Here is a 14,473-nt window from a genome sequence, read left to right on the forward strand (position 1 = left end):
AAAATAATTTATTTCATATTTATTTATTTATCTAATATGCTTATTTAATTTTATTAAACAATATTTGCACCATATCTTCACAAATATTTTATTGTTTTCATTGGTTATATTGAAATTGACGTCATGACACTTGTGTGTAAATATGTAGTTTGATTTTATTTTCCTACATTTTATTTGTTTCGATATTTGCAAATGCGTGAGTTTTTGTAAATTCTCCCCTTAATTATATTAGTATTTCTTTAATAATTTTTAAGAAAACAATAAACAATCTACTCTCTCTACTCATATTTTCGTTCGTTCTTTTGCGCTGTCTGTTTACAGTCTGCTGTAATAATTTGGTATAGTATGTTAGTTTTACAGTATGGTTTTAAATTCAAAATGCTAGTTTTATAGTATTGTTTCAAAATGTTAATTTTACAGAATTCTTTTACATTCAGAAAGTACCCTACATACTTGTTGATTGTTAAAGACATTAATAATTTATTCAARCCATCTTAATATTATTTAAGAATAGATCAAATTGTACAGTATTTTTGAATAAAAAAATATTACAGTATTGACCYTTTATTCTTTATATTAATATATATACTTAGGAATTTGGAAAATGTTTATACGGAACGGTAAATATTTTTTAAATTCTTTGAATAAACCACAATAGAGTGCAGGGAAAAAGTCAATGTCAATATCAAGTTTTGCTTTTAAATGCTTCTAACGTAAATGAAATATTTGCATTATAAATGCATTTGGGAATTTAGTCGTATGACTAGACGGGTAAAAAATAGAAGTACTTCGCATTTAAGGGCCTACTGTAGTTCACATTTGAATTGAACACAGTTTCCATTACTCCATTTTTTTGCTCTCAAATATTCAACATGTGAGCACTCTTAGAGAGTCACTCCAATAAATACTGTAAACACACTGTAAAAACGCTGTTAAATCATATGCGGCAAAAGCACGTAATTCTGTAACAGGCGTGTTTATGTCTTCCGGGACAGCTAGAATATTTTAGAACAAAAATAAAGGAAATAGAGAGAGTTGCGYATTAGCTGAATAAAACGCTGAGAGCATGAAAATTCAATCATAGAATGAAATGAGCTCCTGTCTCGGTCAGCCTTTTCGCCGGCTTTCTAAYAAATGGCTTGTTTATAGGAAGTACTAAAAAGTGAAGAGCAGCAAGAATGTCAGGTAGTTAGGCACATGACTATCGGGCCGAGCTAAAGCAAATAAATAGAGGAGAATTTATATATGTATGTAAGTGAAATGGAAAAGCAACAAAGTGCAAAGAGCAGCTGATAGGCAACAGCAGACGTGATTATTTATTACACACATGGTCTCGGGAGGAATATCAGGCAAATATGTAGTAGAGCCTTCATTGCTACAAAAACAAAAGCATTATAAAAAGTAAGACACAGAGTAAAAAGTCAAAAAGTCAAAATATGTGAAGTATGTACTCGACTTGGACTGACTCGACATGGCCCAACCACCCATACCGTTACCAACTTAACTCAACATTAGCGTTGCGCTGAGGTTGTAATGATTATACTTAGTAACTGAAAAAATACCCCTATTGGTTGTTTTGCGTTCTAGACTTTTAAAGTGGATAATGCATGCCATTATGGTGTGGCCAGAAAARCTGTTGCTATTATATGTGAATGTATGTACGTATGAAGGAGCTGCAAGCGGCCGTAGACCGGCAGCAAACAATGCGCGGAATTCGCTAAATAGTAGAACTAAATGTAAAATAGAAATGAGAGAATGGGTTAAGTTGTAATRGATGATAGAAATGCGCGAAATAATAGCAAAATAATATATCGYAACCAGTAACGAAAGCCCAACTACTATAAAGAAAGCTACTTCAATTAATTGAAAAAAGTGTAAATAATGCAAAAATAACAACAACACATTTAAAGGTAACTAAAATAAAAACAAGAAAAAACAGCGAAATTATTATACCCTTCGCAACTTAAAAAGTTTGGCATACAAAAACTTGATTTCGATCGGTCAGTTTGTATGGTAGCTATAAGTCATGGTGTTTCGGTCTGAGCAATATATTCGGAGATTGTGGTATTGGTTTCGATAATAAACTATGTTAAATTTAGTGATAATAACTCTTCAAATTAAAAAGTTTTTCAAATAAGAACTTTATTTGGATCGACCAGTTTTTATGACAGTTATGTATATACCATAGTGCTCCGTCATAGATGACCTCAACAAATGAGAAGCTTCTTCGCCAGGAAAGCCCATGTACAAAACTTCAGATATCTCAAAGGCTGAGAGACTTCGTGACAAACTTAATATACCTTGTTCAGGRTAWCAAAATGAAAAGTAATAAACAAATTTCAAAAACTTATTAATGCGACCAGCAAAGGGTTGGACTCAATGTGATTAAACAAAAGGTGGCATACAATTTTTGGTTTACTCAAAGCACCAGGTGGACACGCAATGTATGCCCGGCGAAGCATAACAGCATAAATAGGAAATAGGGTTAGACACAAGTGGTTGGCATAAATGTGAAAAGAAAATACGCAGGATGGCGTGCAGGCATGTGGCTGATGTTGCATTTCAATTGCGGTAACAGTAATGTTAACGGCTTTTTCMAATATAATTGTATGGTTGTTGTAGCATTTAACGTGAGTAGTTGTGAATACTTCAATAACACTAACTCTGATAGAAGGCACCACCTACCGAGTAATAAAGTTGCGTGTGTGTTAACAAGCAAATCTATATACCCGTACGTACGCATGCATATGCATTTTGTATGCTCGCATGKGCTTCTATTCGAATGCGTGCACTTAATCTGTAACAACAAACGAACCTACCCTTCGACGTGTTCGAGCAAATGCGGTTGAGAGGAATTTCAATTCACTTAGCGTGCTGAAATGCGTAGTGCCCGTAAGTAAGGGCTACTAGTCTATTCCTATTTTTTGTTAAAAAGAAGGGTGTTTATTTTGGAGATATAGAAATTTTGTTAAAAAAAGCACAGGAAAATTAATGGAAATGTTGTATGAAGATCATGCGATAAGCCGAGTAACTTCTTTCAATACATCCATTCTGGCCAAAACGTCCAAATTATTTATTCCACTTGACATACTCTGTTGAAACCCTTTAGCTCTCAGGTGATAAAGCATTTACTATATACATTAAGTTGCCTCCATATTCAATTTTAACAATGCTTTTGGCATGAAAAATYCACGTTTATTAATAAACACCCTATACTAATGCTACTATTGCAATTATTGTACATAGTTGGCTGAGAAAGTGTCTGGATAAAGTTCAGACATGCAGCTGTCAAGTTTAGCACTTAGTTCACTGCGTATGAAATATGATTGCGCTGCAAAGAAGTTTTCCCGGTTGACTTATTTGGCGGTAAAACAAAATCAAAAGCGGAATCAAAAAGTCCCAATTTAATGGGTTTATACTCAAAAAATAAGAAAATTAYTTCAAGTCGGACTGTGACTTTTGATGTTTTGAAAAAAAGTGGATAGACAGCATTCTAGATTTAATGGAAAACTATTTTTTAATAAAAAAAAGTGCTGATGACAAAAAAAGTATTGATGAACGTTTTACAAAGGCAGCTTCAGGCGATTTCCACATAAGTCATACGACATCGCAGACAATAAACCGAGCAGACATCCAAAAGAGGCAATTACGGGAGAAAAGAGGCTGATTATAAAGAAAAAAGTTAGCAGATAATCGGTACATCGGCTTCGAATGACGAATCGATAACAACGAATTTCGCCAGCCTGTTATTCACACATAACCTAAATCATTTCTTCATATTTGAAACCTGAAGTAATTTGAGCTTTTTTACATTTCTTAGTTTTAAGGAACTTATCTTTCATAAGAATATGTTTACGCAATAATAAAGCAATCATATTATATACAGGCACTTTCTTCTCCATTGTTCAGCCTTTGCAAGGTTGAGACTTAAACACCTAGCTAGTTTAGGCAAGGCCTAAACTTTCATTACCCACCGCCATGAATTTGTAAAGCTCAAAGCTTATTCTAAGCTGTCCAAGTGAGATCTCTGTTAAGATCCACCTCTTACTCATATCATATAAAACCCTGACTAATCAAAAATTCATTGGTATAATATATTATTTTAATAATATGTTTTTAGTATTAAAATTAGATTTACATAAAAATGTTTCAATTTCAAGCTGTATGGTCCAGGTCATTCACAGCTAATACTTCAAAACTTAAACTGCATTCATGCAAATATTAGAAACGTGCTGGGGAAGAGTTGACACTAAGGTGCGCATTACCTTTTCTTAAGGTGTTGTGAGTCATTATAAAATATAATGCACGAGCAAACATACTGAAATATATTTATACACACATTTTATATTTGAAGTCAATGGGGAAATGCGCTGCTTTCTGGGCAACACGTTTCAAGAGTTTGCTTCGCATTGCCTCTATGCTACTTTAACACTCGCTTTTAACAAAATTAAATAAAAAAAATACATACATAAATATAATACAAACAAAAAGAAACAACACATACTAAACCTAGTATGGTATATAAGTATACATCGCAGTCATAATGTATCTTTTGGCCAGCAGCAACATACCAACTTGCTGGCAAGAATCAGGTAAACATAAGTGCTTTTTAGAAACTTAATAATACACAAAGGACTGCAGAAACATATATGCTGTTTTTGTGCACTTTAACAAGTTCAGAAGGCGACGAAGAGTTCACAAGTGTGTGTGTGTGTGTGTGTGTACTGCTCCAAAAGGCACAACTAAGAAAGTCATTCATGCCATGGTTGACGCCCAAATGACTGCATAACCTTAAACATAAAGTAACCCAATAAACTCAAGTGTTAAATTATTTCCAAGATCATCTGGTTGACATCTTACATCTTAATATATGTAMATAGTATATACGTGCTCACTCTTATCTTTTGCGGTTTCCTTGCTGAGAGCGAAAAGCTCTTTAGAGCTCTTCCGATTTAATCATAAAATAGCTTGATGCGAGAGAGACTTCCTTAGTCTAGAGCGTAAAGTCARCGAACTCAAGGCAAATACCGCTGCTCCACCAGCGTAGATAGTCACACTCGGAGGCTATCTTCGAAGCAGTAGATTACTGCTATCTGCATGGCATATGCCTAAGTATGATCAACAATATTCCATGATGATGTGTTATAGCCCTTAAAATAAGAAAATAATGTATATTATATTTTTGGTTGGTGTGTTAATACGGAAATATGCCTAGGATAAACCACGCACGCTCGAACCTATGTTACCGCTATAGTATGCTCTGACACCTTATTGTGACTGTAAACGCTACTCTGAACTCAAAAGTAGTGCGGCAGGTGGTATTTTATTTAATTTCTTTCACCTTTTGCGATCATGTGAGCAAGCTCCTTACAATAATTGCAGCAAAAAATATAAAGAGCAACAGAAATGTGAATGGAGAAAAATATGAAGAGCACTTAACGGAAGGAAGGAAATACCAACAAAAGCTTACAAGTATAGTGTATTATTGGCGGCATGTGCGGTTTGTCAGCTTATGCGGTGGTAGTGGTGAAACAAAAGTAATTATAGTATGTGAAAGCATTTGCTCGCATTTGCAGGTATATACACATATAAGCATAAGTGTTTAACCGGTATAATCGTTTATATACATATAAATAGACAAACAGTCAGCAATTCTACCCACGTGCTTATAGTAGTATATAAGTACATATAAGCATTTATAGTATGTTTGTTGGTATGGTATCGGTACTCTATACTGTATTTGTATTTTTACAATTGCCGCTGCCAGTTGAAGTGGAAAAATGTGCATAAAACACATCCATACCTCTTTATGAGTACATCCACACATACACACACAACTGAACATTAAATACCATGTGAAGTGTTTATTGCGGCATTTGGTTCAAATATAACCACACATTGCTTCTGTGTGTGTAGATTGTAGTGTGAACATGAAATTTAATGTTTCAAAAAGGATGCGCTCGCATTATTTTGCTCGATTATTGCGTGTGCTTTAAAGCATGCTTACATGTTGATGATTATTGAAGCTTTTAAGGCATTGAACTGTAAAATGCGTTCGTGTGAAATGCATTTGCGAGTAAATACTTAGCAGAAGTTCCGCTTAGGAAATGTGTGATTTTTAATAGTCTACTTAGGAAATTCCCAATGTTATAGACTGTTATATCAGTCTTAAATTTTAAATGAAATAAAAGCAGAGCTAAATAAAAAAAAAAAGAAAAAAAAATATTCAGACAGAAAAACAAGAAAAAATGTTAACTTCGGTTGCATTGAAGTACTATAGACCTTCCCAGTTTCATTTATTGTAGCATGATATTGTATGGCAGATATATGTTATAGTGGTCCGATCTGAAAAATTTATTTGAAGATTGTAGCATAGTCTGAGAAAATAACCTATACCACATTTCGTGCAGATATTTCCACAAACAAACAAGTTTCCATACAAGCACTTGAATCAGATCGTTCGGTGTGTATGACAGCTATAGGAATTAGTGAACCTATGTATTATAACAGTTCGGGCAAATGTAAAGCTTCTTGGAGAGAAAAAATATGTGTAAAATGTCAATTCAATATCTCAAAAGCTCAAAGAGTAGTATACAAGTATACGCGAGTATGTGCAGTCCTGTTCGGCTTTCAATGGTATTTAGTTAAATCGATTCAGCTCAAAATGCTAAGCATTTATTTATTATTTTTATAGAGTCGCCGATGTTTCTATTTGAGTGTTACAAYCTTCGTGTACAAAAACGCTACTTTTGTGGTCCCACAAGGTAGAGAATAGAAAGCTTTTCATTTAGCGTTAACCAAGCATCATTTTATGCCGTTAATGTTTACTTCATATATAGACTCATAATGAATAACAGCTTCAGCATTCAAATATTAGTTTTTAAACCACATTATTTAAAGGCTTTATGACATTCAACTGATTTTAATTGCATACATATGTATGCAATTGCATATGTATGCAATTTTATTGCTATTATATTTAAATCATATCGTTTGTATAACATTTTGATATAATTAAATACAGTGCACGCTACAAAGCCGCAAAACAATTTACAACGCTTTTATATAACCGCAGCCATAACAAAGAGTGGCTGCAGCAACACGCCCACCACACATACACAAGCATCCTATATATGCACCTCTAGAGCTATAAAAAATATATGCTAGATAGTGTGATTGCGAATTAACATTAACAGTAGTTGCAACAACAACAATCAACAATAATCAGAATAATTGCATTTTCCCTGTAGCCACAGTAACGGCTGTTGTGGCCAAAAGCCAACAAATGTATATGCGTAAATGACTTGACCATTGCAACTGCTGCTTYTGCTGCTGCTTTACTACCTTTGACCACATACTAGCTGGACGTTTTTGTTGTTGATTTCGTTTGTTATCCTTTTAGCGGCGAGCTCCAGCTTAGTGAATGTGTGAATGTTGTGCATTGMGAATGTCATGTGCAAGTAGAAATTGTGTTAATGGACAATACACAGGCCGATGGCAACAAACACCAAACAACAACAAACAATTAAGGAAGGGCTAAATTCGGAAAAATACGAATATTTTATACTCTTGCAACATGCAAGGATTAAAGCCAGGCAAGTACCTTCAGGCATATAAAGCTTGCTAGTTATCTAGAGCGAGTTTTCAAACCGACTTTATTTATACTGTTTCAATTTTATAAAGATAACTCACAAATTGGCTGATTTATGGGGTATAAAATCACTGGGAAGCTGTGGAAGCACATTCGATACCTAGGCGCTTGGGTGGAGTCCGATTTTGCCCACTTGTTGTTAAAAGCGTTCTCATACCATAACCATTSWTTTATTGCGCTTTAAGTAGTTTGTGACAGGACTGTTATACGCACAACTGTTAGGTCAACAAGCTATTACACTCTGTAGCAACATGTCGCAATAGTATAAAAACGCATTGCAAACAACTGCCAAGCACAGCAAATGCAGCTCACACTAGTATTTGTATAATAGATAATATCGCAATATTAGTAGCGAACCGCTACATTTATACRCACAATCACAATTATAACTCGAATGTATATGCCATATTTGCCAACGCATAATAAATCCAGCAATTTGTGTGCGTGTGTTGGCGGTGGCGACCTGGCCATTATTCTGTGCGCGTGTGCATTTCCGCATTGACAGTGTACACTTGAGTGGTATAAGGCACCTTCTACCCTTAAACTCTGCGCTGTGTTTGAACTGCAGCTTTACAAAGCAACTATTCGTGTTTATACTCGCATACATACTTTCATACATACATTTGTTGGCAATAAATGTTACAGTCACAATTGTGATGGCTTGTTATAGCAAAAGTAACAAGAACAATGTGCGGTCGTGCGCTGTATTTGTTATTGCACTAAGTAATCCTATCCACTTGCACTGTCACTTTCAGTTTAGCGGATGTTTGAAAAATTGTTACGCATCCGCAGTGGTGTACTTGCACTACTATTTATAAGCGATAGGTGATCGAAATGGCTATCTTATTTATTAACACTTAAATGTGGTTTTTTATTGGAAAAATTTAATTTGAGGTGATTAATTTTCAATAATATGAAAATGTTTGCCTACTTTTGTGTGTTGTTCGTCAATAACACCGATAAATTCATAAAAAGTTTGTTTTACATAACATTGTTAATAGTGTTATATATAACGCAAGCGGGTCTGGGGTTGAACACGGAGAAAACGGATGTGTTTGCGTTCACAAGAAAGCATAAAATTCTTCTATGAAGTTYCCTTCGATAAATGAAACACAACTCCCTCTCAAGGACAGCGGAAAGTACCTCCGGGTAGTCTTGGACAGCAGGCAGCTGTAGAAGCATAAAGTGGAAGAAAGAGTGAATAAAGCTAACAATGCTTTTTATCCATGTAGGTAGATGCTCGCCACAACCTGGAGGCTCTCTCCCTCCCTCATGAAATGCTACACATTGATTTTACTACAATTTTTTGTGTTCAAAAATTATCTACACGGATCTAAATTTTATTAGATTAAAAAAAAATTGAAATTCACAAGATGTTATATCTGCTTAAGGAAGCACATCTAATACCCATATTGTATTTGTACCCTTAATTTTGTTGTATTTTTAATTATAATTTTTTGTTTTCTGTATTATAACATCTCTTCATATTTTTGTATTTTTTCCAGAATTTTACACTATTCCYAATAATTTTGAAATGACAGTTGAGGTGAGTGACTTCAAAAATACATATACATATATTCTAACAACTTATAAAATTTTTGAAAGTGAGCTGAAGTTTTTACAATGTTTTAAATAGATTAAGCTGTCTCAGAAGACAGCTATTATAGATAAAAATTTATTAAAAATGTGTGATTTGGAGTTATATAAGTTTCAGTACAATATTTTTTCTCGGCTTAGTATAAATAATTCTCTTTAAGAAATACATATGGTATGTGTGTATGGTATATGAACACAAGAATAGTAAAAATTAAATGTATTTTTATTGCTATGAGTACTAGTCAATTTCAATTTGGAATTTTCATTTGTGCGCAATATTTTTATTGCGGGCTTTTACAGGCGACAATAGTTTAGGCTATTATGACACAATATTTGTATGCCATTTTCATTTGCTGTCACAGCTATGTAGGAGCTTATTGYGTTTTGGACTGCTGCTTTGGTAGATAGTATTGCCTATTTTCTAATGGAATATATTCATACAAAGCATTAAATATACGAGCGAATGGAGTTTTATTCCGTTTAACCACTTTTATTGCATGGTTTATTGTGTATTTTCCTTTCATAGGCAATATAAAATGTTTCACTGGAAATTTTTCAGCAATTACTGACCAATAAAAAATGTAAAAAATCAACAAATAGCACAGCTGCAGGATCCACCCTCTATACATGCCGTAACATTTGAATAGCTACTCATTACCAAACTGTGGGCAGTATTGTGTCAATAGCTTGTTAAAATAGAATAAAATAAAAAATTAAAAAAAAAAAAATGCTGCCAAATTGACTGGTACTTCAATTTCAAGCATTTTTATACCAAAAGTACAAAACATATTAAGCTCCATAGAACTTTCACCGTTAACTTGGTATTTTATTAAAGCAAACGTACATGTGTATGTGAGTACATACACATTCGAAGGCTCTAGAAGTATACCTCCTAGGATGTCTGTCTATTAACTTGATTCCTCTTGTACCGCTTACTTACTCTCTACGCTATCGTGTTGAGTGCTCGGAAGCTTCAGTCATCATGCAATCGACATGGAATTTTGAATAACCCATTTTCGGAACTTGACCATTACAAAATTTTAATTAAAATTCAGTGACAGTTGTGACAGCAAGCAGTAAAAGTGAATGAAATGAGGACACTGCAGTAAAAGCTGGGATAATTTAAATGCTTGGATGCTTATATAGTTATACAGTTGTATATACACATACACGCACACACATGCTTCAATATACTATATATGTATATATGTGTGCATAAAAACAAATTTAAATACAGTTACCAAATTAACGCTGAGCCTATTTTCCCCATGTTGTCCAAATGAATAAATGATTTCTAGAACATCCGRGCGAAATATACATGTGGAAAAATCATTTGGGAGATAAATTTTGGGTTGATTTTAAATGACTATTCCGAGTGTAGAGTTAATATTTACTATGCTGAACATCATATGAGTRACTAGTAGTCACAACCTCGTACTTATTCATTTGCTTTGATGGGTTGATTAGACATTCAGGAGAATCGATTTCTCAACATCGTCTCAGCAACCTGTTTAATAAAATGAAATACTTAAAAATTCTGATAGAAAATTTTCATTGATGCCAAATATTGAAGAGAGACTAAGGAAGACGTTAGTTGCCTTACATTGTTGTATAAGAGCTATATGGAGACTACACCAATAATAGCACTTACTGTCTTTTTACACATAGCTTCCCGTTCCTCAGGGAAGCTGGGCTTATGAATTCTATTCTGCTTCAACTACATTCCCGAAAAATTGGATTATTATGTTGTAGAGGTCACTTGTGGTGGCTATCTCTCTGCTCCCAAACCGTCGTGTTATATGTTTATGGAGAGGAGTCGCTGGCGAAGAGGCGCAGTGATCTTTTACACAAATGTCTAAAGGTCTATTCGTGAGTCTACTCACTTAAACTGCAATCAATAAATACTCGCATACCGTTGCCGGTGAATGTGGCAAAGATTGGCAAGTCTGCAGCTTTTTGCTGCTTTTTGTGCCATTCTTGCTAAACTGTTTACATCTGTGTGTGAAAGCGCTTTCATTGCTATACAAATACATTTGAACATATTTACCAATACACAAAGAGTTTATCTGAAATTGGCAACTTTTCAAGTAAGCAACGAAATCGTTTTGTAAAGTTATTTTGGCCAAACAATTTGCCGTTTTGTACTCTTGTTGTGATCGTACAATATTTGTGTCGCTCGGTGTTATTTCTTTTGCTTTTACTGAATTGTTTTGTATCTCCTGTATATGTACATAGGACTAGCAACAATTTAATTGCCAATACCCGAGTTCGATTTTTGTTTCTACTTTCATTTTTTGTGGTTTGTTTTGCTTTCGGTCGATTGAGTTTGAAAGGAAGTGAGGCGCACAATTGGCTTGTGAATGCGTTGKGTGCAATCGGTTTGTTGCTGGGTGTCCCTACGGTTAGGTATCGGTTTTTATGTTGAAATAAATAAAAAAAAGTGAAGAAAACATTGAGCACATGGTTCAGTTGGCTTTAGCTGGCACTTCGCCCACATAAATTCATATGTTCCCATGCATACATACATATGTGTTTGTGCACATATAAGCTATGAACCATGAACTTCAGGCAATGCGGCTGCAGTCACTCTGTCGCCATTTGCTTTGCTGGCTGCTGACTTTATAGCCCCATGCTCTTGTTTTCAACTCCTCAGTTGTCCTGTTTACGTAATGCTTGGCTTTCGCCTTGTTGTCGCCATTACAATGCAGACTATAACAAACACCACTTTTGCCATATTTATTGATGTCGCCACACAAGTTCAATAGGAAATGAAAATGAAAAGCAAAAATAGTAACATTGGTCTATTTCGTTCTTACTTTTACAAGCTCTTTAATGAATTACAAAATTATCAAAGGAACTTTTTATTTTTTTTTGATTTTCTAATTAAAATAATTGCAGTGGAATCACAATGGGTCTCCTAAAGTCGTCAGACAGCCTACATTGGCTGTAGGGGTTTCTTTTGTATGGTTTAAAACCTTACCAGTTGTGAAATGGTTTCATATTTGGTTATCCCATCTTTGCAAAACCAAGCTTAAACCACCTAATCATCTCACACATATAGCCATGTGGGTGCGTTGGCGAGAATATAAGAAACTACCGACGGAGTCTTGTGATGAGTTTAAGGCGCTTTGATGATATGTGTTTAGTAGTGTAAGTGTGATCTGTATATGAAGGACCAGCCATGCAACCTAAACTAATCTTAATGATACTTACGAGTGAGTTGTTAATCAACAGAGAGCGGAAACAGATACAATGTATTTTGAATTGATTTTATTTCTGCAATATAAAGTCTGCGCAATAGGTTCGATGCTATATTATACACTTATAGGAGTTCGCTTTATACTTAAACTATTTATTGCTCCTCTATATTTTATTACCATCTAATATWACTACAATCACAAATGACCTACCAAAGAGCTAACTGCAATATAATGCATATGGGCGCTCGTGCAAAGTAGTCATATCTCTGCACCCCTTTAGGCACCGAGACACGCTCATATAACTATATATTGCTAATAAACTGATATAAAATGCACTTAACATTTACTAATTTCCACTTGCGCTTACGTCATCAACAAAATCATAAATTTCGCTTGCTGATGACGGTATATTTGATGAAATCCGAGCCGCGGTTCTATGCYCAGCCAGACATGTGCACTAGCTTCGACGGCTTTGATGCGAAGCAATGCAAACACAAAACTGCAAGTTCGATACTTTATTTCGCTATATACCCATGTACATAAGTACTTGGTATATGTAAGTGCTAAAATGTAAAATATATGGGTAATAATGGCTGTAAGTGCACATAAGTAAATCATACAAATTGCGCAAATTTACACAAGTTTACACTGGCATAACGAAACAGGCGAATATGTGAAAAATGTGAAATAATTTACAGCAAAACTTTTCACCAAAATATTTTGCGCATTTTTGCTGTTCCGTACAAGAATTTACGCATACGCATTGCTGTTACTTAATATATGAGGAAGGGTGCCTCATAATATTTTTAAATAAATTAAAAAAGTGTTTGTAATAAATGACTTTCATAGTTCTAGTTGACATTGACGGCCAGCCGAAATTTATATACCATGTATGGTAGATGTGTGGGTACTCTGACAAATGAGTGCAAGGAGGGCTTGTGTGGRCTATAGACCCCGTGTGTAGAATACTAGAATACATTTTGTGCAGAATTTCACACTAGGTTTGCTGTTAAAATTAGGCGCTCAATCACGCTGAATTCGAAATTCTTTTAAATTTTTTGATAAGTGAAAACTGAGAAGTAAATTTCATATTTACGTCATAATAATACATACTTCTTAAAAACAAATTTGCAAACTATAATAGCCTGTATCATGTAAGCCACTTGTGTGTTCGATTCGTCAGTCAACAACTCTTTTTTAGACGAAAATTATGCTTAACGAGTTAGCTATAGCCCCCCATTCTATGGATTCGTTTAATTGTCTATGTCCCCATATGCATTAATTGTAACAGTTGATAACATTTTGCGCGTTGAAACACGTACTTTTACCCCTTATAAGATATGACACGTTTCTGCCCGCTGGGGCTTAATTTAACCTATTCAAAAATTCATTAATAAATGGCACCGACATATATTCAGTCAATTTGTGTTATTGTTTGCAATATGGTCACAAGTTGCTGGCCATAAACTAAAACAGTTAATTAATTGTAGTGTTCACAATATGTTTTTTGGTTCTGTTTATTTTCAAAAATTATTCGAGCATTAAAAATTTATTGTTTGAAACTGTGTTAATTATGAATTTGACATATATTATTAACTTATATTTTCAAAAAATATAAAAAATTAAATTTATGGCTATTTAGTGCACTCTTTGGCGTTTAATTAAATCACAAATGTGCTTAATTATATTCATTTGTTTAATATGTTTTACGTGTTTATTAGCATCTACATTTCCCGACGAACAAATTTAGTTCAGTGACATTAGTTTTTGAAATGTGGGAAAGTGTAAAAATGGTGTTAATTAAAATAAGTGCAAAGAGGTACAGTTTAATAAAATACGTTTGGAGTGTTGAAAAGAAAAGCAATCTTTTAGCTGCTAAAAAGAATTAAACTTTATATAATTAAATTATTGCTTAATAAAGGATTATCAATTTATTGAGCGTATTATTTTAAATTTTTGTAAGTATGAAATTTTTGGATATTTTTAGCAATCGAAAATAGTTTAATATAAAAAAAAACGATATTTT

At 34.1% G+C, this 14,473-nt stretch overlaps 1 long non-coding RNA gene across 3 annotated transcripts in view; it reads left to right on the forward strand.

The window, feature by feature from the left end:
- LOC108971986 overlaps nucleotides 1-9,195 on the forward strand; it is a 19,641-nt gene extending 10,446 nt beyond the window's left edge. For all 3 annotated transcript variants that reach the window (XR_001993596.1, XR_001993594.1, XR_001993595.1), the window contains exon 3: nucleotides 9,157-9,195. This is a non-coding gene — a long non-coding RNA (uncharacterized LOC108971986). The remainder of the gene's footprint in view (nucleotides 1-9,156) is intronic.
- Nucleotides 9,196-14,473: the final 5,278 nt, after the last annotated feature.

The sequence above is a fragment of the Bactrocera latifrons genome, unplaced genomic scaffold (assembly GCF_001853355.1).
Source record: "Bactrocera latifrons isolate USDA-ARS-PBARC rearing strain unplaced genomic scaffold, ASM185335v1 scaffold_37, whole genome shotgun sequence".
Lineage (NCBI taxonomy): Eukaryota > Metazoa > Arthropoda > Insecta > Diptera > Tephritidae > Bactrocera > Bactrocera latifrons.